Genomic DNA, 23,344 nt, shown 5'->3' with positions numbered 1-23,344 from the left:
GCAAAGGGTACACACTTGTTGTGCAGCCACAAGTGAAAGATATAAAACGCCCGTTCTTACGCTCCCTAGTTTCTAGTGAAATCGAACAACAACAATAACAAAAAAACAAATTAAGAAAAATAAACTTCTATGTTAGATATGTGTTTTGGAGAAAAATAAATCAGGAAATGGGGACAGCACAATGTTAGACTGAGGGATCAGAATAAGAAGGGGGCATTTCACCGAAGATATGAAGAAAGTGAGGGAGGCAGCTGTATACATCTGTCACTGTTGGTTTTACTGTAAGTATAACAAAACCCTTTACTCTGTTTCAGTGCCACATTTTTATGATCTCTAAATATTTGACAGTTTCTCATCTGACACTCATATCAATATTACCAATATTTGAATTAAATCAAAACATATATTAATAGTGAAGCTTTAAATATAAAATAGTCCATTTATAGTCTTTTCTCTTGACTTTTTAAAAAGTTATGTTTTCCCAAACTTTAACCATTAAAATTTTGTTTTACCACATTTTCTTGACATATGAAAGCCTGCAAAAGTAAAGATGTGTATTGGGCATGTTGGGGGACTTCTTTTTTTATGGAGAAACTATATTTTATGGATAGGAATATTGATGGCATAGATTCACAAAGTATATTACATGTAGGAAGAACATAGATTTACTTTTCAAGAAAAGCATGAAAATACAAAACATTTGAATGTGCTTGCATTCCCTATCAAATCTCAAGTTATACAAATTACAAATTACAGCTAATTATAAAAAATATATACAAATTAAAAATTGCAATTAAGAAAAGATGAAATTAAACGTACAATTTACATGGTAGAAACAAAACCAAAAACATGGTCAAAAATATTCTTTAAACCCTAGATATGTAACCTTAGACAATCAGTGTATTGTAAGAAAAATAAACTAGTCAGGAAGTAAGATTTAGGGTCATAAAATTTACAGTTGTCCTTGTAGGAAAATTCAAGGTGTCATATAAGAAAAAAAAATATGAAGTGAAAATATGCATAGATTCTTTCAGGTGTTCCCAAATCTTTTTGCATTATTGTTCTGGCGCGTCAATCCTGAGTACTCTAACTTCTGATTTATAGTGATATTACTTCAGATACAATTTCATAGAAGAAGGAATTGGAAGGGGATCAATGTCATCTTAGGTTACACAGTGACAAATAAAGGTTCTGCATATATGCTGTAAGGAAAAGGGAAAAGTTCAGAGTAAAGGGGTGGCTAAAAGTGATTTGAAAACACACAGATGTTCTGGCTCTTATAATGTCCCACAAGCCCAGTAATACCAGGAGAATGGAAGATACAAAGATGATGTGCATCAAAGCTTAAGTTGTGATACCATTGTTCAATTCTGGCATCAAGAGAATGATACATAGCATTTAAAACTAACAGAAAATAAACAGTCTTTCTGTGCTGAGTCTCAAAGTAAAAAGGTACCCCCTGGCTTTCCTTTAAGTCGAGCTTCAGCTACATATTTATCCATAACTCCCCAGTAACATGGATTGTTACTGAGCTGAAGGAGGTTTGGTACAAGACAGTGAACAGTGAACATAATCCATCTGAGTGTGGTACTTTGGAGGGTTTCCAACCCCAGGATCTCATCATCCATTTCCTATTTGGGTTTGTTTCTTTTCTGTAATTTGTATAAAGTGTTATAATTTCATCTTCTGAATCTATTTCACTATCTTCAAAACTATTATTTGAAACCAAGTTCATCACAGAAGGAGTCATATGACCACTTCTACATAGGAATTATGAAACAGGGCTAAATTCTGGTATGTGAGAAACAATGTTCATCTTCTTCCTTGTTTCTTCTTTGTTTTACCTCACCATCCCTCATTCATTCTCACACAAGTCAGGCTTCCCCATTCCTCTGCTTTAGGATTGATAGTGGCGGTGTGTCATTTGTTGAAATACCACCTAAAGGCTCAATCTGATTAAGTGGGATAGGACACTTATCTAAACATGAGTTCACCGATATATTTTTTCTTTAGGTGGAAGCCCTGAAGAGTGTTGACTACTACAATTTTTTACTGGAAAACACTGACCCACAGCATCTCACAGTTTCTGTTTAAAGGATTGACCTAAAAATCTATGCCCACAAGAATGATCTAAGTCTGAGTCAATGGAGCAACATTCCTTTTGTTGTTCCTTGAAGGAACTACAGTTGTTCAATGGTGTCTATACTATTCACTGCTTCAGCATCTGAGCAACTCTCACTCTTTTTTGACCAAGGTATCATCCTTCCTTTCCATATGTAACTGTCTTTTCTGTCAGCACTTGTAGTCCTACTAGTTTTGGGCCTTACACCTACGTTTTTTACTCTTCTTTTCACTATTTCTGCGATTTTAAGAATTTATCCACAAATCCTAGTGTTACCAATGCTGCCTTTTCAGTTTTTCCAGCAGGATGCTTCTTCTGGGCACTCTGTTGATGTACCTCATACTGAATGATTGTGCTTTCCTAAAATGATGAGCTAAACGCAAACAAAGGAAGCTGAGAGATACAGGAGAGGGCAAACATAAATTTCTGGTATTATGAAGGGAAGTCTCTGAAAAATGGGAGTGTCTAGAGTTTCTAGAGAGCACACTGTCCATGGTCCATGTGGCCATACTAGGATGCAAGGCTCCAAGGCGGAGGATCTCCCGGAGCGCACCTTAACTGGTGGGACCCGAGGGACTGGCCCCTCGTGGCCATCACTCAGGCTGCTCGCCAAGGTTGAGAAGGGAGGCCCAGTCCCTCCGACACCTCGCGGGGCCCCATAAAGGGGGATGCATTTCTGTAATCCCACCTCCTCGGCGCTTGGTTCCGGTCCCAGACGTCGCAGTCACTGCTTCCGCCTGCCCCCCGGGCTCTGTCACCGCTTGGTGTTCTGCTCCTATTGCTTCCCACGCCCTATCCCGCTTCCGAACTCCTTTCCTCGCCGGCGTTGGGGACTTCTTAACTGCAGTAGTATAAAAAGAAACGGCTTAATTTATGATGGCTCAAAGTCCATGTATAATTTATAATCTAGAGACTATGTGCCATAATCATTACTTACCTTTTGTTATAAATAGGAAGCAAAACAGATTAGTGATATTATGCTAACATGTTTCAAAGCTTCTGGATTAATTGTCCAGGGATTCCAGTATCAAAACACCTGTGATTTTTTTTCTGGGTAGAGCAGGATAGGTAAACCATGAAGGACACACAAGAATGGACTTTTTTTCCCCCTAGAAATAATAAATTGAAATGCTTGATTTGAAAACACCTGCATTCATGCCATGAATCCATTCCTCTTTAATACAAAAATATGATATTCAATTCTTTGGCAATGAGTACGAATGATATAAGAGACTTTCCTAGACATATGATTATTTTTAAACTCCTTGGTGAAGATCGTACAGCTACCGGGCCTGTTTGAACTCATATGTTGAAGTTAGAGCCCTCAGTTAAGCCTTGAAGTGTGCTATTATAGGACGTTCTAATTTTTAAAAAGACTTACCAGTGTTAGTGCTGTCTCCTCTCCTCCCACCCTCTCTTCTATGTTCTCTAAATAGGGTTTGCTGCTTTCACTTCCTGGAAATTTCTCTGATCACCTGACCTATGTTGCTGCATTCGAAGGTTACTTCACCATCCTCAGGTCAGTAATCATGCAGGAGTACTTGACAGAGGTGATCTCTGGCTCCTTCTTGAAACACTTTCTTAATTTCTGTGACAGCACGCTCTGCTGCTTCCCCTTGCTCACCACTGGTCAGGCTCCCTGGTCTCACTCAGCGTGCATAAGTGTGCGTCCTCTTCTGCTCTCTCAATTTGGGATGCCTTGAGACAATTTCCTGGCTTTTTTCTTTGCTTTATCTACACAATCTTTTTAGCACTTTCATCTTAAATTTGAAGCTGTACACTTAGAAATCCTAAATAGATGTTATCACTATTAATCTCACCTGTACATTCTAGACTTGACTAGCTCTATGTTAGCGTGTCTAAGTAGGCAGAAACCCAACCCCAAGCCTGCTTTCTTCACAGACTTCTGCTTCTAAATAATTGGCACTATAGTCCTTTTGCCATTAGAAGAAAATTAGGAGTTCCTTAATTCTTTTATTTCCCCTCCTGTTTGCATGTAACTCATCATCAATCTGCGAGATCTAGATACATGACACACAAATTTCCATGTGGTCTCTGTGCTGTGCTGCCGCCCCGTTCACGTGACCATTACCTCTCAGCTAGATAAGTACAGTGACCTCCCAGATGGACCCTCTGCTTCTGTCCCCACCATCTTTCCTCCACGTAGCAACTGAGGTAATTAAAATATATATATATATATATATATATATATATATATATATATATATATATATATTAATTGGATTTTGCCTACTCCATGCTTTAAAATCTCTAGTAGTTTATTATTCCATTTAAAATAAGATCTTAAACATTACCTTGGACTACAGGGGTGAAGATGCCCAACCTCTTGGCAACATCTCTCATTTCATGTACTTACATTTTCTTCCTCATACACTGTTGTCCAACCATTCTGTTTTGTTTTTATTTTTTTTCATTTCCAAAAAAACAGAAAGGCCCAACTCCTTCTCATCTCGATGCTTTTAAGCTGTTTCTGTTAGCAGTCTTTCCTCTGATTTGTATATATAACTTTTCATTCAAGCCTTAGCTTTCTACTCTCTTCTCACTGTCACCTTCCTTGAACACCCAGTCTGAAATAAGGTGTCCATCTTAATTCCCAAACATTATCACATAACTATGTTATACTTCTGTTGTCTGAAGTTTCTTGAAATTACCTGAATATTTATTGTTGACTCACTTCCCTTTTCTCTTCTACTCTCAAGTCTACTTCAGGAAAGTAAGGGCCATGTTTGTCTCTCCACTGTCATATAAGCAACATGAGAAATCATACTTGTGAATATAGTAGGAGTTCAATAAATCTTTATTGAATTAATGGAAACAGTGCTTGTATATTCAAAATACTCTGGTATATGTAATTGAAAGATGACTACCATTATTTTCCATTTAAAAATAAATGCTCATGTAATACTAGGCAAGATAAAAGAGCCGATGAGAAGTCAAAAAATTAGAAATGAAACGAGAAAAAAATGAACTCTCTCTAAAAAAAAAAAACATCATATCTTTTTTCCCCTCTGGCAATACCTGCAATTGTTGTGCAACTTTAATTGTACAAATTTAATTTCTTAAAGCATGTAACAAATATAACTTGATCATATATATGCCCTTTTCAGATTCCCACTTTTATTCATTCTTTTACTAATGCTTTCTTTTCAGCTGGATTCTCTTATTACACCTTACTTTTTCTGTTGTTTTGGTTATTGGTCAATCCTTCAACTTAACAGTAAATTCTATTAAGGGTATTAGCATGTACTCTGGTTTACCACTTGACACACAGCCAAGCACAGAGGCTTGCTCATAATTATTGTTCAATAAATGATTGATGAATAAATGAATGAATCATTAAAGTGATTATAGGCCTGAAATTCTCTTTCCCCATCATCAGTTATCATTGAAATTTTAATTTTACAAGGCCCAGCACAAACTTCAGGAACTTTTGTCTAAGTAGAAGTAATTTCGATTTCTTTTTCACTGAACATTTTTGTTTTCTTAGTGTAACTTTAAATGGAACACCTATCATATTGCCAATATTTGTGTAAATATCTTACAAAACAATTAGTATGTTATTTCTTTGATGGTGACAACTTTTCTGCTTCATTTTATCTCCCAAATGTTTATCATGGGACTTCACATTGCTGTTAATTTGTTGAAATAATTAAAAGAGTGAGAAGGGTTGTAGTAGAAACTGTCTAACAAGCAACAAGATTTGCTCAAATCATCCAATTTGTAACTGCTATAGATGAGGATTTAAATACAGAATTTCTGTTTTTAGATTTGCTGCTTCAAATGGCCAAATTTATAAAATAGTGAGTTAAAGTAAGTGCAGTGATACATCAAAGTGTTAAGCCCGGTTCTGACAACTATATTCAGCTATTAGTCTTCTCAATAAAGAATGCTCCAAAAGGGAAAACAAAGAAGTATGCATTTTTGTCTGGTTCTCATGAATTCTTTGATGGAAAAAAATCACTCCCAAATTGCCAATTAAAGCTGTATAGCAAGAGTACATGACCATGGATGGACTTCATTTAACTCGACAAAAGTCCTGGCGTCTGGCTGGGAGTACTAAAGTATCTTTTGGCTAGCCAAGCTTTTTCTTTATGTTGACAATGCTAATTTAGCCTGTAGAGACATGGTAATATATAAACTGGAGTACAATTTTCTAAAAAAAATGAGAACACGGACAGCAAAAAAGAATTACTAAAGAATGATTTTACAAAGAAACTAGTCTGCTTGGCAAAAAGAGCAGCCAACACTTTAGGCTGGAAAACAAATGGGAATTTTAGGGGGTATAATAAATTTAAAAGAATCTTATTTTCCAGAATTAAAATTAGAATTAATTTCATGGGTTCAGGTGATTTTTAGAGATAGACATAGATGTAAATAGGAAACAGCATAACTTAAAAATTAAGATTGTCACTGAAGGTTTTAATGAAACCAGTTATTTTTAAAAATCTCATCCATGATTACTAAGCTATTTTAGACCAAGTTATGGAAAGTTTTATGTAAAGTAAGACAGTAAATACTTTACTTACTATTGCCATGTATTCTCTACTGCAACTCTTTAGTTATCTATTTTACCAATAAAACAGCTATAGGGTGTACAGATGGTTCAGTGATAGAATGCTCACCTTTCATGTGGGGGACCCGGGTTCGATTCCTGGACCATACACCTAAAAAAAGAAAAAAAATAGCTATAGATAATATGCAAAGGAATGACCATGGCTGTGTTTTAGTAAAACTTTATCTACCAGAAAAGTCAGTAGCCAGATTTGCCTTACAGACAGTGGTTTGCTGGTCCCTACTTCAGACAATTGTGGTAATGATGAATTTTTCCAATTTTTTAATTTGTTTGATGAAAATATGTCACATTTAATTGAAGTTTAGTAACTCTGAACCAAGTTTGAACTACCGACATCAAGGGAAAGAGTAAAATTTATGTCCGAGTAAAGAGAAAGATAGTTATGATAGACAGTCAAGTAAGATGTATATGTCACCAACTGAGAAAATATCTACCCCTCCCAACAGACGTTTGAATAGTTACATTGAGCAAAACAAATAGCACCAATATAGGCCATCTATATGCAGTGGGCTGTACTACATTTGGTCATGAACTTGCACATCTCTGTTTTTTTTTTTTTTTTTTTTTTTTCTTTTTTGATTTTGCATGGGCAGGCACTGGGAATTGAACCCAGGTCTCCAGCATAGCAGATGAGAATTCTGCCTGCTGAGCCATCATGGCCCACCCTGAACTTGTGCATGTAAAGTAAACATTCTGCGTAAATTAATGCAGTAGAATCTTTTCGTTCAATACTGATTAGTGTCAATCATTTACTACACGTAAGTATAAACTGGCCATTTCTGTCTCTGGAAAAATTGGGATGATTTTTGCATCCTATTTCCTCTCCCTGGATTTCTCTGCTTTCAGTTCTTTCCATGAAAGCAGTTACATCATGATAACACTAAAAACAAAATAGGAAACATGGGTCCTAAGCGAATGGCAACAACATTGTCTTTGATATCACATGCCACTCCTTCCTTTGTTGACATCCAGCTCTTAACTCTGCAAGAGGACTTTCTTGGCTACCCCAGGTTGATTCCATCCCCTATTGCTTGCTATCCCATTAGTTTGTTGAATGTTTATCAGAACATATTTCCCTATATAAAGGCATCTTATTTATTACTCATCACTTATTGTCTCCCAACTAAAATGCACAATCTAAGAGGAATGGGATTGCTTCTCTTGGTCCCTGTGCTATTCTCAATGACTAGCACATGATTGACATTGAAGGAAAATTCTAAGCTCTCAGAAAGCACTTAAGTTTTTTTTTTTTTTTATCACCCACAAAATCCATCAAAGGTAAGTTATTTATTGAGAAAAACCTAAACAATGTTTACAATGGATTGGGTAGAGATGGTTTGGATTTTCTTAAATGTTTTTAGTAATGGGTTTTGAAAGCAATATATCTGAACAAAGGATTGCCTTCTATCTCCATAGATTAGATGTCTTTTAGGACTCGGGAATTCACCTATTATAATATACACACAACTGCCTTCTATGTTTTGGCTGCCTCCCAAATTCATATTAGTGTTCCAGCATGAAGTTTCAGTTCCTACTGAATCACATGGAATAATAAATAGAGAGGCAAATTGATTTTAACTTACGTGCCGATACTGATGGATTGGTAGTGGCTGTTTAGAGCATTAAGGTGAGAAATATTCTAAAACTACATCTGGGTTCAGCTGAAGAGAGAGAGCCTTGGAGAATTAGTGATGTTGTATGAGGGAGGGGAGATTTGGTGAGCAGTGATATGCTTCACATCATTTCAAAAGAAGCATAGATGTATTATGCTAAAAGCATTTTTCAGAAACCAAGTATACTGCTATTATTTAAATAACACCAGAGCTCTTTTGTGTTACATGCAAATGGATATTTACTTTGGTATTTCCATTCTTCCTCATTCCTGTTAGAAAACAGATGTCTAAGTATATCTCAGTCTTACATTACTTATTAACATGAGGAGCACTTGCTTGATCAAATTCTTACACGCAAACAGCCATAAATCGATTAAAAACTTAATGAACTATGTATTTCAATTCTATTTTGTGTTAAACTTTAAATAGTTATCTAATAGTTACAAGAAAAGCAAATGTTAGCTGATGAAACATTAACAACATAGTAGAAAATGTGAAAACATAATTGAATGACAATGGAAATAACATTAGTATCAGATAATGTTTGGACACTTTTACTACATTATTTATTGTGGATGGCAATGTTTTAATGGCCAGCTGTTCAGTTTCCTGAGTGCTACGTGTCATTGAGACACTATTTTATTATTAAATACAGAAAAAAATAAGGAATGCACAAATCTTAAATTCCAACCATGTCCTTATGATCTAAAATAAGAACTAAAAATCCCTCTCAAGATTAAGTTACATGAAATCATTGTGAGAGTTATCATCAATAGTAAAATTTCTGATTCCATTTAAACTATTTTATTTCCATGCCACTAAGTGTGAAATCTATTATATGGAGTCTAGAGAGTCTGGTAAGTCCAGAACAGAGAAATTGCGTGCTTTAATGGAACAAAGGTCTGTGTTTGCAAGATTTTAAAACTACAGATCTAGGATATTACACAAAAAAGACTCACAGTAATTTTCATCCATTGGCTGATTTTGGAACAAATAATCAATGTGTCTGGATTAGAGGAACCTCATAAAGCTAATTTTTTCTAGTCACCATTTGAATTCTTTCAAAAACGTCATGACTATAGGATCATTTATTTACCACAGAGGCTGTAACACCTGAACTTAAAAACAAGTTTTTAAACACAACCAAAGAAGCAATCAATTCATTAAAAATAACATCATCATAAATTCAGAAAAAAATAACTTTTTTTGGATGCATGGTCCAGGAATTGAACCAGGGTCTCCCACAATGGAAGGCAAACATACTACCACTAAACCGCCCATGCACTCTCAAAAAAGAACATTATTAAAATTAAAAAGTTAAGGTGAAAATAAGACAAATTATATTCCAGAAAATATAGTGACAATATTGATGGGCTACCATATACATATATACACACACATGCACACACACAGACACACACACACAAACACACATATTGCATTTTTAAAATATTTTGCTTTCATCACTTGTTTCAAAATCACATCTCTCTGTAAGCCAGAATTTGTAGAGCATTGAAGTACTCTAAAATAGAAAGTTCTTTCTTATGTTAGTCTGAAATATAACTGCCTATAACTTTAAATTTTATCTCCCATTCTCTCCTTTGGAATTACATATCACAAGTGTTATGCATCTCCTATGTAATAGCTTATTAAATATTTGAGAATATATATAATATTTTCCATATTTTCTTCTCTAGGTTATACTTTTAAATTCCCTTAAGATTTTATAATCATTTATAATAATGAGGATACTGCATGAATACATGTTATTTTTTCAATGTTCTTCTTAAATATGATGCTCATAATGGCATACGTTCAATGGCAGGAAAATATGTATAATCCAAATATATGTCAGGGAGCATAAACAAAAAAAAGCACTCTTTCAATTCTGATAAAAAAAAATTCAAAGCAAGAAAAATGTTTAAGGAGTAGAGCCTGAAGAATGTAACTAAGTAACTCTAAAATCTGTTATTAGATTGAAACAGACAATTAGGAAATTTCCACAGAACTGCCTTAACTGCCTTGTGCTTTGGCCATGACAAATCAGATTAAATTGAAGAACATTAAAACAATTCTTGGACACTTGCCACTTAAATTGCTTTCATATGTGGTTGATATGTTGGTCATTATATCATCCCAGTTTCAATACAGTCAGAATAATGTAACCTCCTTCACACTGAGTAGAAGAAACATTGAAGCCATATTTCTTGGCTCACCTCTGGAAATAGAACAGTGCTTAAGCCCACGTTTTGGCTGTAGGGATCATACCTGGTGTCTTAGTTTCCTAGAGCTACATAACTAAGTACCACAAACGGGCAAACTAGGTTGTTTAGAACAACAGAAATTTATTCTCATACACTTTTGAAGGCTAAAAGTCTGAAATCAAGGTGCTCCCTCTGAAGACTCTAAGGAAAAAGACTCCCTTGATTCTTCTTAGCTTCTGTTGATTTGTTGACCAACCATGGCATTCCTTGGCTTGCAGCACTTCAATCTTTGTCTCAGTTATCATATAGCTATCTTCTTCCCTGCCTGTCTCTCCTCCTTTTCTTGTAAAGACATCAGTCATAGTAGATCACCTGAAATGCAATAGTCATTATAGATTTTGAGAACTCTTTAAGAAGAACAAGTTAAGCTCTGAGTCACTCCATTGTCTAACTTTGACCAGCAAAGGGGGCCATATCAGCTCACAAGAATCTACCTACTACCACTATTTAAGAGTCTTGCTACACCTCACTTATTCTCTTTTGGATTTTACTACCATGTCTCCAATACTGAAATCTGTACTTTCTTTATCACTAATCTGCTCCCTAACATAGTTTACCCTAGTTTCTAAATCTTCAGCTGTCTTAGTCTGCTGGGGCTGCTATGGAAAATATTCCACAAATCCTGGTTCACTTAATAACAGAAATTATGGTCTAATGGTTTCAGAGGCTAGCAGTATGAAATCAAGGTTTCAGGAAGGCAAACTTTCTCCCAAAGTCGATAGCATTCTGGTTCTGACTTGCCACAGTCATTGAGGTTCCTTGCTTGAATCTTTGTCTTTATAACATGGCAATCTCTCTCTCTTTCTTTCCTTGTGTCTGTTCTTCCAGTTTCTGCTGACTTCGGACATTTTCTTCTGACCTTCTCTGACTAATGACTTCTCCTTATACGGCCTTCAGTAATAGAGATTAAGTTCTACCTTGATTCAGTTTGACTACAACTAAATAGGAAGATCCTATTCATGAACAAGTCCACAACTTAACCGATAATGTATTTTCAAACAGCCCTCTTTATGAAGGGGTTACACTCAGGGAAATGTGTATTAACAATGTATGCTTTGTTGGGAAACACGATTCAAGCTACCATACCAGCTAACTTTGAAACCATTTTCATAAGAGACCTATTGCATCCAAAATAATGGCAATATATTTATTTATATAACATCTTTATGGTCACATAATAAATTCCATGACAAACATGGTCACTTAAAAACAACACTCTTAAGTATAGCTATTGAGTTATAGATTTTTTCCCCTTAAATTTATTCTTCCAAAGTAGTTAGACAGAACATTATGTAGTAACATATTCTAAGTGCATATGATAAGTGCAGGTGCGAAAAACACATCTTCAAATACTTTCAAGGTTTCCTTCTTCAATTTGGAAATACTTTCATAATGCCTTGTAGTAAGATGACTATTATTCTCCATGTCACTTATACCTTCAAATATGACAAGAAGCAAACACTGAACTTTCTGGGTTTGAACACAAAAATTAAAAGTTTCCTCATTTTTTTGATTCTTCACTTTTTGGATCATCTCCAGGGAAGCTCTGCTCTACTACAGATTGAGTGGGCTAACCTGTTGCCCTTAGGATTATTTGTCTCTATCGAACCTTACTCATTCATCCTCAAAGGCACCTTTCCCTTCAGAGCAGTACAAGCAGAGAAGTTTTTATATGGGAAGAGAATAAATCATGTATTTGTCATACTGCACACAAAATAAGTCACTTTATACAATGGAACAAATTGTTAGTTGCAAGTTAGCTTTCTCCAGCAGAGATTTATGATAAGATGTTAGCAATATGCTTCTTGGGAGAGAGGTAGGATTGATGGTAGGGTAAAATATTTTAATTGTCAATTTGCACAAATATAGTATTTAACCTCAAGAAAACACTTTAATGTCACTGGTATGAAAGCAGTAAAATATAGAATATTTATTATATTTCTGTCAGGAGTTCTGACGCATTTTCTTGGGTAGAATTCTGAATTATTTAAGCTTATCTATGTGCTAATGCTGCAAATTTAACACAGATTCCTTATAGTTTAAATTATTTTGTACTTTACGTCATTTTCTTCCCATTTCATCTTGAAAATGACTTCTTGTGTTTTTATCTCTTTTTTTCGAGATTCGTAGTTACAAACAGCACTGAAATTTATGTAAACAAATTTGCCCTTTTAAAGCTTATCTCGCAAGATGGCAGAGGAGTAGTTTGAACTGAATCCAATAAACCATACATCTTTTTAAAAAGTCTTAAGAGCTATGGAAACATGGATTTCCGCCAAGAAAAGAAAAAGAGTAATGGGAAAATAAATTAATTTTAGGAGCTATAAAGGAATAAGTACCAGTAATTGGTAGATATAATATTAGAGTAATTTAGAAATACACATTTTAAACATTTTTTTTAAATGAGAACTTCTTCAAGGCCTTTTGCATATATGCTCAGACTCTTAGAGACACAATTATCATACAATCATCTTTTCCTGATAACTTTGTTCTCCTTGGCTTCAAAGAGAAATTTGTGTAGAAAATAGTGGGCAAATTTTTCCATTTAATCAACTGGAGCAAATTGTGCATGGAATTACTTTTCTTAATTTTTTTTAAAAATCTCCATATAACCTCAAACTTTGTGCTATTGCAAGAATTTCACAGTCTTTTTGTTCTTGAACTCATTAAGAGTACATTGCTGACATGATGCAATTCCACATATGAATAATTTAATATATATTAATTATAAACAAGACATTCTCTTACATAGTAAAATACAACCATAAAGTCAGATAACTAACATTGATATATTACTACCATCCAATCCAAAGACTTCATTTAAATTCTGTCAGCATTCTCAGTAATATCATTTACATTAAAGGGGACAGTCCAGGGTTACATTTTACATTTAATTATGGGTAAACTTTAGTTTTCCTTATACTCTGGAGCAGTTGTTCTCTTTGTTTGACTTTCATGAGCTTGACATTTTGAAGATTATAGGCCAATTGTTTTATACGATGTCCTCAGAATACATTTGTCTCATATTCCCTCATTCATAAATTTGTCATATACTTTGATGGGAAAATAATGATGTGATGTTGCGTTCTTCTCATTCCATCCTATCAGCTGATATGCAATTTCAATTTGTCCTATTGCTTGTGATGTTAAACTTGGTAACTTGATTAAAATGTTCTCCACCAGGTTTCTCCATTGCATGTTAATCTTTTTACCTTTGTAAGGACTTGTTAGGGAAGTAATTTGAGACTACTTCATTTTTCACCAGACTTTCACCCATTACTTTATTATAGTTCTTGGACGGTTGCTAAATGATGATTTTCTAATTCTGTAAGCTTTTCGACATTCTTCCTTTGACATATCACTTAAGGAAGAACTTTCTCCTCTGACAAGTAATTTACTTATTTATCGGTAAGTAATCATAGACTCCTATTTTATTTAACTGCTTACAATACAATAGTACCGATATTTACTTTACTGCTCAGATAATCCTTAATATGGTTTATATTAGACCCTTCAATCTGGGTTCGTGTCCTTTTGACACATTTGCATTTTATTTGAGCCATCCGTTACTTTTTAGTACAATAAAATGTTCCAGGCTCGTCTACTTTCTTATACCTACTCTTACACCTTATACCTTCTCTGTCCCAGCCTTGGAATTAGTCATTTCTTAAAGGAGGTCTCATTCTTTTAATGGAGAATGGGATTTAAAAACACGGGCGGGGGAGCAAAGGTGGTGCAGTGGCAGAGTTCTCCTTTACCATGCCAGAGACCCGGGTTTGATTCCCAGTGCCTGCCCATGCAAAAAAAAAAAACAAAAAACAAAAAACCAACCAAAAAAAACCATGTAACTAGGGTATGCTATGTCTGGGACTTTTTAGCCTTTCAGGACTGAACTAAAGAATGTATTTGCCTCCACCCAACATATTTATTTCTCTATCTATATTTAAAATCATTAGCTCATAATTCCTCTAATTCAAATTCAATATCACAGAGAACATTCTAATTTTCTCTATGATTTTGCATTCTTTGACAAAGAAACCCTGGCTCCCTCATCCTTAATCAGCCTTAACATACTAACTTATTTTACAAATCTCTCTCTTGCATGTAACCAATATCCAGTCTCTACTGTAATCCCTCCCAAGCAGATGCTATTCTCACTCTGCTTTGCCTCCACTAGTCAGAGACAGGCAGGACCTTTGTGGCTTTAACAATCCGTGTGGGTCATATTCAGCCATCACCCCCCTGTGTGGGTATTCTCCTATTCCACGTAGGCTCTTACCTTATGTGCTGTGCTATTTCTCCACTGCCAAGAACAGGCAGATGTACCTTATTTGATTCCAACTACAGTAATTCATTCCACATCATGGGGCTTAGGGACACGGTCACCCTGCAATTGGGTAAATCCACATAAGATTCTTTGTTTAGGGTTTCAGGAAACTCCCTAGCTGCTTCTTGATCAGCAGACTTTCTTCTCACATTACTTTTACATTGCATATTTACATATATATTTTGTATGCATTTTTGAGTTTCTAATGTTTTTCCGTGTCATCTGTTGGCCTATGCGTGTCATCTGTTGCTTCCACAAGACTCCTCTAAAACTCCCATTTAACTTCTTATGCTGACCTGCAATATAGCAAAAATGCAATGGGGAAAGTCGTGATGTGGAAGGAGTGATTAATTTATTCTATAGTTAGCTATACAGGAAGGAAGGGATAAAAGGAAGAAGACATGCAGGAAAGCATGTAAACAGACAGGTGAGCAGGAAGGCAAGAGGATAACAGAATTATACTTTAAAGCATAAAATCATTGCTCTTCCATGAATATTGTTCAGAATTTTCTGGGAATGGGTGGTTTAAATGTCTGTTTTTCATCATAGATACTATTCATATATGATGTTATTGAAATAAAAGAAATAACATAATTGCCGGAGTACAATGCCTTTCTACTCAAACTTTCCTAGTAACAGAGCCAGTTTCCTAATGTGCTAATTCTTCCCTCAAATAGTCTGCTCAAGAAGAAACTATTAAACAACTATAAAGAAAAAAAGCAGTAATGATAATGTGGCAGTAAACACATTGGCTCTGACTCTTTTTTATTTTTTTAAATGGGCAGGCACCAGGAATCAAACCCGGGTCCTCGGGCTTGGCAGGCAAGCATCCTTACCTGCTGAGCCACCATGGCCCACCCTTGGCTCTGACTCTTATCCTCTATGGTCCCTGCTCAGCCATTAGCAGCTATACTAATGCACAATAATTAACAGACAATTTATTAATAACTCTTAATGACACAATATATATGCTTTGGAGATAAGTTGTGTTTACAGAGCTCTCTATATGCTTAATATTAAATAACTATGGATTTTTGTTTTGCTTTTTGTTTTTGATGAAACAACTTTTCTAAGTAGCTTTCAAATTATATCTTTTGGCAACCACATGCTCTGCACATGGAAAAGCCCAGTTTTCTATGGGAGCAATCCATTTGGCCTAATTTTTTTGGTATTTTGTGTAACGTAAACATTCATATCCCCATATGATCTAGTAGTAAGCCAATAAATCTATAAAGTCATGGTCAGACTGTACTCTGAGTAGCAATCATCAGTACAAGAAGGCTTTTTAAAAAATTGGCAATGTACCAGCTGTAACAGATATTTTGTTATTGTGATATTACTTGGTTTCAGCTTAATTATTTTCTGAGATGAAAAATTATGTTTTAAGAACAGTCTCAGAAAAAGTAACAGTCGACACTGTGTTTTAAATTTGAATCACTTGATTTTACAATGTAAACATGGAAGAATTTTTCAGCATGGTGGGAGAAAATTGCTTTACTAAGCTTGAAATTCTAGGGAGATCGCTATTTAAAATAATCAGCTGTAGGCGCAGGCCACAGTCGCTCAGCAGGCATAGTTCTCGACTGCCATGTTGGAGACTCGGGTTCATTTCCCAGTGTCTGCCCATGCAAAATAAATAAATAAGTAAATAGATAGATAGATAGATAGATAGATAGATAGATAGATAGATAAATAGATAGATAGATAGATAGATAATAATCGGCTGTAGGGATATGATATGAGAATGGAAAAAATCATGCAAACTGGATTTTAGACGAGTTTTTGAAAATATTTTGAATCTGCAACTTATCAGATATGATTATTAAACTATTTTGAACATATGTCCTTGGGTGATAGTTGCCAACAAAAACATGGCTCATAACACCAGTTCCATTTCATTGACTTACAGTACATGAAAAAAATAATACAATACTTTATTCCACATAAAGTAGAATTTACTTTGTAAAAAGACAGATAATAGTATGCAAAAAAAACACATTCAGGTACTTAGACTTATCTGACTTCAGGAATTTCTGATTATAACCAGGAATTATTTAGCACAGGACAATTAATTGATCACAATTAAGTAATCACAATTAATTAATTTTAATCAATATGTCCATTAGAGTTGAATTTTATATTTTACATTGGCAGAAGAAGTATAATGAGAAGAGCTCTGGAGTAAAATAGTCTGAATTCTAAATCAATCTCTGCAGTAGCTCCATGTCCTTAAACAAGTTACTTATCATCAGTTTTCTCATCTCTAAAGGAAATATTACTAATATCTATCAAATAGGGTTAGAATGAAGTTTCATGAACCGAAGCATGTAAATAATATAGCAGAGTGCCTGGGGATATTAATCAACCATATCACCTTATGAATATCCACAATAAATGTAGCAGTTATGAAACTATTCAGATGCAATCAAGTTTATAGCTAACACTGTGTTTTAAGTGGTAAAAAACAATTCACAACTTTTTAACGTCTTTTTGCTTTCTTCTCAGCTGCAAAGGCTGTAAGCCGAAAGATACATCTACTCAATGTTCATTTAGTTAGAACCAATTCTTGGCGCTAGTTGTGGGCAACAGGATAAAAGCAGAATATAGGACTCAAAGGAAAGCAGTTTTGAAAGGGAGAGTTGAATGAACTAGACTTGGCTCTTTGAGCTTACTCTTTTCATTTCATTTTCTAATGCCAGGGATATCATTGTGATGTTGGAGGTGTTCAAGCTATTTTGAAACCATGAGAATAAATGTCTCTTGCAAAAGATGGCAGAGAGGAAGAAAAAGAAACCTGAATTGTTGGTGACATTGTTGAGCTGTGATACACTACATTAATGTGAATTTACTATTGCAAGATACATTTGCCAAGGTGACATTGCAAATTGTGTTACTGTTAGTGTCTGGAATATCCTCCCCAAATCCGTGTATCTGCATAGGGGGATACTTCACTAGCCCTCATTATTCTCTTGTCAGGACAACAGATTACTCTAATTGGCTCTTCAAATGACTGTCTGCTCCTCCTGAGTCCCTTCTAAAGCCTGGCACCCTTGTGTCCACTAATGTTAAAGGATAACTTTACCCATCCTCAGATAGGCTACCACTTTGAGAGAACCACCTTAAACCAGACATTGAAAATCCTGTCTTTGGTCTCCTTACTCCAAGTAGCTACTAAGATGCTTTCATTATAGTGGTCTTTCCTATGGCAGTGAGCAATACAAATGCCCTTGTTTGATCAAAAAAGCTAATTTGGTGGACTTTGGAGAAACTTGGTTAAGAAATAGTAGTGATAGATTACTTGAGATTCTAGATGACAGAATCTAGAACCCATTGTTTAAGTCATTGTAGTTGGGCTTTCTGTTTTTTTATAGCTTAACATATTCTCAACAAATGACAAACTATTTTCATAAAATAATTTATGTAAAGAGAGCAAAATTTAAGTATATAAATGTTTAGTGAATGTTTGCATTCTTTACTTTATTGAAAATCTATTTAAAACTAGTTCCTACAATCTTGAAGAAAAGATTTTAGAGGACAAATGTAAAAGAGGATGTCCTCTCTTGTCAGGCAGGTCTTGATTCAAATCCTTGCTCCCAGTGGTGGTTTGAAGCCGCATATAGCACAGAAAAACATGTTCTTAAACCTCATCCATTCCTGTGGGTGTGAACCCCTTTTAAGTAGGACCTTTTTGTTAAGGTTACTTCAGTTAAGGTGTAGCCCACCTCAATCAGGATGACTCTTAATTTTTTTACTGAAATCCTTTATAAATAGAAGGAAATTCAGACAAAAAGAGAGAGAAAAAGACACAGGAAGCAAGAAGCTGAACATCAATGGAACCGGGAAGTGAAGGGAGAGACCAGGAGATGCTGCCATGTGCTTTCCTATGTGACAAGCTAAAAACTTAAGATCTCCAGCAACCAGCCCTAGAACACACAGTCTTCATGAAGAAAGCATCACCTGGATGATTCCTTGATTTGGAGTTTTCTCCCAGCCTCAAACTCCCATTGTTTAAGCTGCCCCTTTTCATGGAATTTGCTTCAGGAACTAAGGAAACTAAAGCACTCTGCTTTGCACTAAGTGTACAGTCTAGATGCATTGATGAAGTACATTAGGTCTCAGTTTCCAAGTATATAAAAATAGGCATAGATACTTTACTAAATTTTTGTAAGGAAAACAACCTAGCATATCATGTTTAAACAAACATAAATTATTTAGGAGAAACCTTAGTTCAGGTTATGAACTTGGCAATGGGCTATGCTTGTCTACCTCATCTTTCTCAGGTTTCTTTATTGCTTTTCCCTCCCCTACTTAAATTGTCTTCTATGGGTTGAATTTTCTGCTTTGATTTGTTTGGTCTATTCTCCCATGCCCTCCCACCCAAAACACACAGACTTAAAAACACACAAATGTTGATGACTAGTGAAGTTTGATGCATTTTCTGCCCCAGGATTTTGGCATTTTTAATTGTATAGTCTAATGGCAATGTAATGATAGCTGGATGATTTCTTTTTCCCTGTCAGGGGAGGAAAAGTTAAAATCATACTAGGTAAACATTTATCTGTCCATGTATAATTCTAACTTGTTTTTAGTATATTATTATTAACCACTTATCTGCAAAGAATTAGCTATCACATGAATATAATCAATTTATAGGAAAACAAAATATTCACATTTAGATGTGCCAAAGTTACTGGAAAATTTGCTTTGGACCTTTTGCTTTATAAAGAACATGCCAGACTTGAATTTGCAGGTTTATCACTTTCTTTGATTTCCCTGTTGTCTGAAAATATCCATTTCAGTCCATTCCTTTATTTACATTAGCAACAAAGCCATAATGCATTCCAATGAAACTTCTCAAAATATTCCTTTTTTGCATAAAAGAGTTATTCCAAACAAAATGCCCAAGACAAATTTACATTCTTGAGGCTAACATATTTAATTTAGATTTTTTCAAGTATAATAGTTATTGTATAAATGCTGTAAGAATAAGAGTCAATTTGAAATAGTTAGATCAGAATTAGATCAACTTAGAGATTTATAATTTGTTTTGACCTAAATCTCTGGATAAGATCAAATTTCTTAACAATGGTACAACTGACATATAGGCTGGATGATTCTTTATTGTAATCGACTGTCCTGTGCATTTGTACAGGGTGATTAGTAGCATCCATGGTTTCTACCCCTAGGGGTTATTATCAGTGCCTTCCCATTTTGTGGTAACCCAAAAAATGTACCCAGGCATTGCCAAATGTACCCGTTGTTCTCTGGGAGGGGAATGGAGGAAACCCAACCACAGCTGAGGACAAATGGCTTAAATTTGGAATTTTTGCTGCTGACAGGCTTTTATCTGAAGCTTCTCAGAATTCAGAAATATGATACATACTTCTGAGCATGTTTCCATATTTTTATTACTTTCACTTTAGCTTCCCATCATTTTTTACTATTGTAAGATGTCTGTGCAATCATATTACAATTTTCAAGAGATAAACAATCAGATTGCTAAAATAAATAGAAGTCTTATGTAAGGGAATATACCTGGGAACATAAAGAAAGACTTTCAAACTCAAAAAAAATGTCTTTTCCTTCCCTCGGAGACCTGTATCTCTGGCTTCTTCTATTTACTTTACCTCTTTTTCTTCTCTTCACGTTAACTTCTTTCTACTCTTAGCTTACTCCAAATTTATGACTCCTATTTACTCATGGCTTCTACTACTTAATAGCTTCTGCTTATGGCCATCTCATTCTGTCTGTGGTTATTTTCAACTTCTCTATTTCTCTTACTCTATTCCCCAATGGGGAGAATCACAGTGTATTTGTCTTTGTTTAGTATAGAGAAGGGTCTTACCAGGCCATTCCATAGACTGTTGATCTGCCTCTATGGAAGTGTGTTCCACTGCAGCATCCTGGCTTTAATGGCTGTAGTTTCTCAGAAAGCTTCATGTGGTCATTTCCTTCTTGCGCACAAAGAAAGCACATAGAGATGTCTCAGATTTGGGCTGTTGCTCTTCGCAGACATCCTTCTGCCTTATCTAGTACAGAGACTTATTATCTTTCTGAATTTGTAATTCAAAATCTCAGAAAGGATCATTGTTTTATCTTTAAGCTTTTCAGGAACTCTTTCAAGGGATGGCTTTCTCTTCTCTGCTCCTTTTTCTGAATGTCTTTTTTACTTATTAGAGAAGGAATGCAAAACCCTCTGTGGGTCACCATAAAGCAGACATAGTCCTTGGGTAGTATTTCTTCAGCAAGGGGAATAATAAAGAAGAGTTGTCTTGGCACAGAAAAAATATGGTAGCCCAGTGCCACATATAAATGGCAAGAAATGCCAAGTTATGGATTAACTTTTAGTCAGTAGAAAAGTACTATTTTTCTGACTAAATAGTCATTTCAATCAAATAACTTCTTGAATATAATTAGACAACAGTACTTTTTACCAAAGAACCTGTAAATGTTGGTTAACACCTTTAAGTTACTGAAATGATCGTATATTTTATTCAAACTTCTTCTTAGTCCCAAATGTTGATTTGAGCATCCAAGATTCATGAAAGCATTTTGCAATCCATCCTTACTAAAGGTCATCAACCTTCTTTCTGACAGAAAAAAATAATGTGTGGATTTCAATTTTCGTGTTTGTGATTATGAAATAAATAGTATTTGTTGGTATGTAAAAGACTAGTACATCTACATAGATAGATAGACAAAAAGAAAAAAAAAAAAGAACTTTCTCCCTCCTTCAACAAGGAACATTGCTGAGGTTATGAGAAGAAATGGAACTGGAATTGAATTATTCTGTTGAATTCTTTGGTCTTTGGAAACAGGTTTGGTATGCTTAGGAGTTACTCAAGGCATCTCTGAAAAAGTTTTGTTTTAGTTATGCTCTTTCCTGAGTTTCATTTGAAAAGTCAATGAGGTATTCCCCAAGTATTCAATGTCTACTTCCTCAAGAAATACCAAGAAGGTGAGCATATAAACAGAAAAACTTGTCTATAAATTTTGTAGTGTATTTTTACACAAAATACTTTATCCTTCATTTTCCCCATCAGAATTTCTGAATAATTTTTTAAATAAATTCTGCAGGTATCAGCAATTTAGACAAATGAAGTGACTTGCTCACTTACTCTCAAAGAAGTAATGTCAAAGTCAAACACCAAGATGATAAATAGGGACTGGGCATGGACAATGATTTCTACCTGCAGAAACTGCACCAAATGAAGAGTAGAAAGATAAAAAAAAAATCCTATGATTTTATTTTATCCTGTATTCCTTTGAAATAGAGATTTGCCAGATTTTAAATCTTCACTGATATGCAGAAAGATAAAATTTCCATCTTTATATTTAGCATCTTTAATCATGTAAATTTAACACTTTATCTCAAAGACAAGTTGCTGGCATCAATTTTCATGCAGCCACCAACTGTCTGAAACAGCAGTCTGTACAGCGGTATTTTGATATATATTGTCATTGACACTTGAAAATTTGGTGACATAGTGACTGAGTCAGACGCCTGCCTCAGAAAATACTAAAAACATCTTTTATATCACCCTGCCTAATAAATAAAATCATGAAAATGTGTATTCATTTATAAATATTCCTATCAGTGGGAAACAGAGCACCAAAATAAGAAAAGTTTCAAGGCAAGATTTAAAAAAAATACTAAAATGAAAGCAAAATTAAAATGAAGAATATATAATAGTATAAATAAATCTAAAAACTCAATAAATGTAGAAATATATTATCAGGCTTTTATGATACAAAATGGTTGTACCCAAAATAGAAGGAAAAATGAATGTTTTGCCTAAAGTTGGTTAAAGTGACAATTGCCAAGCTTTCACCAGTAAAGTTACTATTTGTCCCTTTGTAGTAAATAATGCTCCCATGGGGTAGGACTATTTAAATGTACTGTTTCTTATGATATTTTGCCATCAAATTTTAGTATCTATTGATGATTCCTGTCTACTACATTACTGTGGTGTTTGCCTAATGGTGATTATTTGTGTTTTCATCATTCCTTCTATGTTTATTCATAGAAATTCAAGTATATGGAAGAACTTTCCCTTCTCAATGTATTTGTTTATTCAATCATTCATATCAGTAGAGAATTGTGATATTTACTTCGTCTTAATATGCATAATTGATCGCTCTTCTTTTTTGAGTGCAAATTGTCTCCAGTTTGGTTATTGGATGCTCCTTCAACCTCACTTTCCAATGTTCAACCAACATATTTTTAAAATTTCATTTCAGTAACAGTGCTGGTTTAAATGTGTTATGTACCATGTTCTTTTAATCCGTTCTTGTAAGGGCAGACCTATTGTGGGTGGGACCTTTTCGTTAGACTATATTAATTGACATGTGACCTAGCCCTTTCAAGTTGGTTCTTAATCCTTCACTAGACTTCTTTATGAGAGGATGAAAGGCAAGTAAGAA

General features: G+C 34.8%; 1 pseudogene; it reads right to left on the bottom strand.

The window, feature by feature from the left end:
* Positions 1-1,055: 1,055 nt before the first annotated feature.
* LOC143680230 (suppressor of cytokine signaling 4-like) overlaps positions 1,056-23,344 on the bottom strand; it is a 91,305-nt pseudogene continuing 69,016 nt past the window's right edge.

The sequence above is a fragment of the Tamandua tetradactyla genome, chromosome 4 (assembly GCF_023851605.1).
Source record: "Tamandua tetradactyla isolate mTamTet1 chromosome 4, mTamTet1.pri, whole genome shotgun sequence".
Classification (NCBI taxonomy): domain Eukaryota; kingdom Metazoa; phylum Chordata; class Mammalia; order Pilosa; family Myrmecophagidae; genus Tamandua; species Tamandua tetradactyla.
This window is presented reverse-complemented; position numbering and strand designations above follow the sequence as displayed.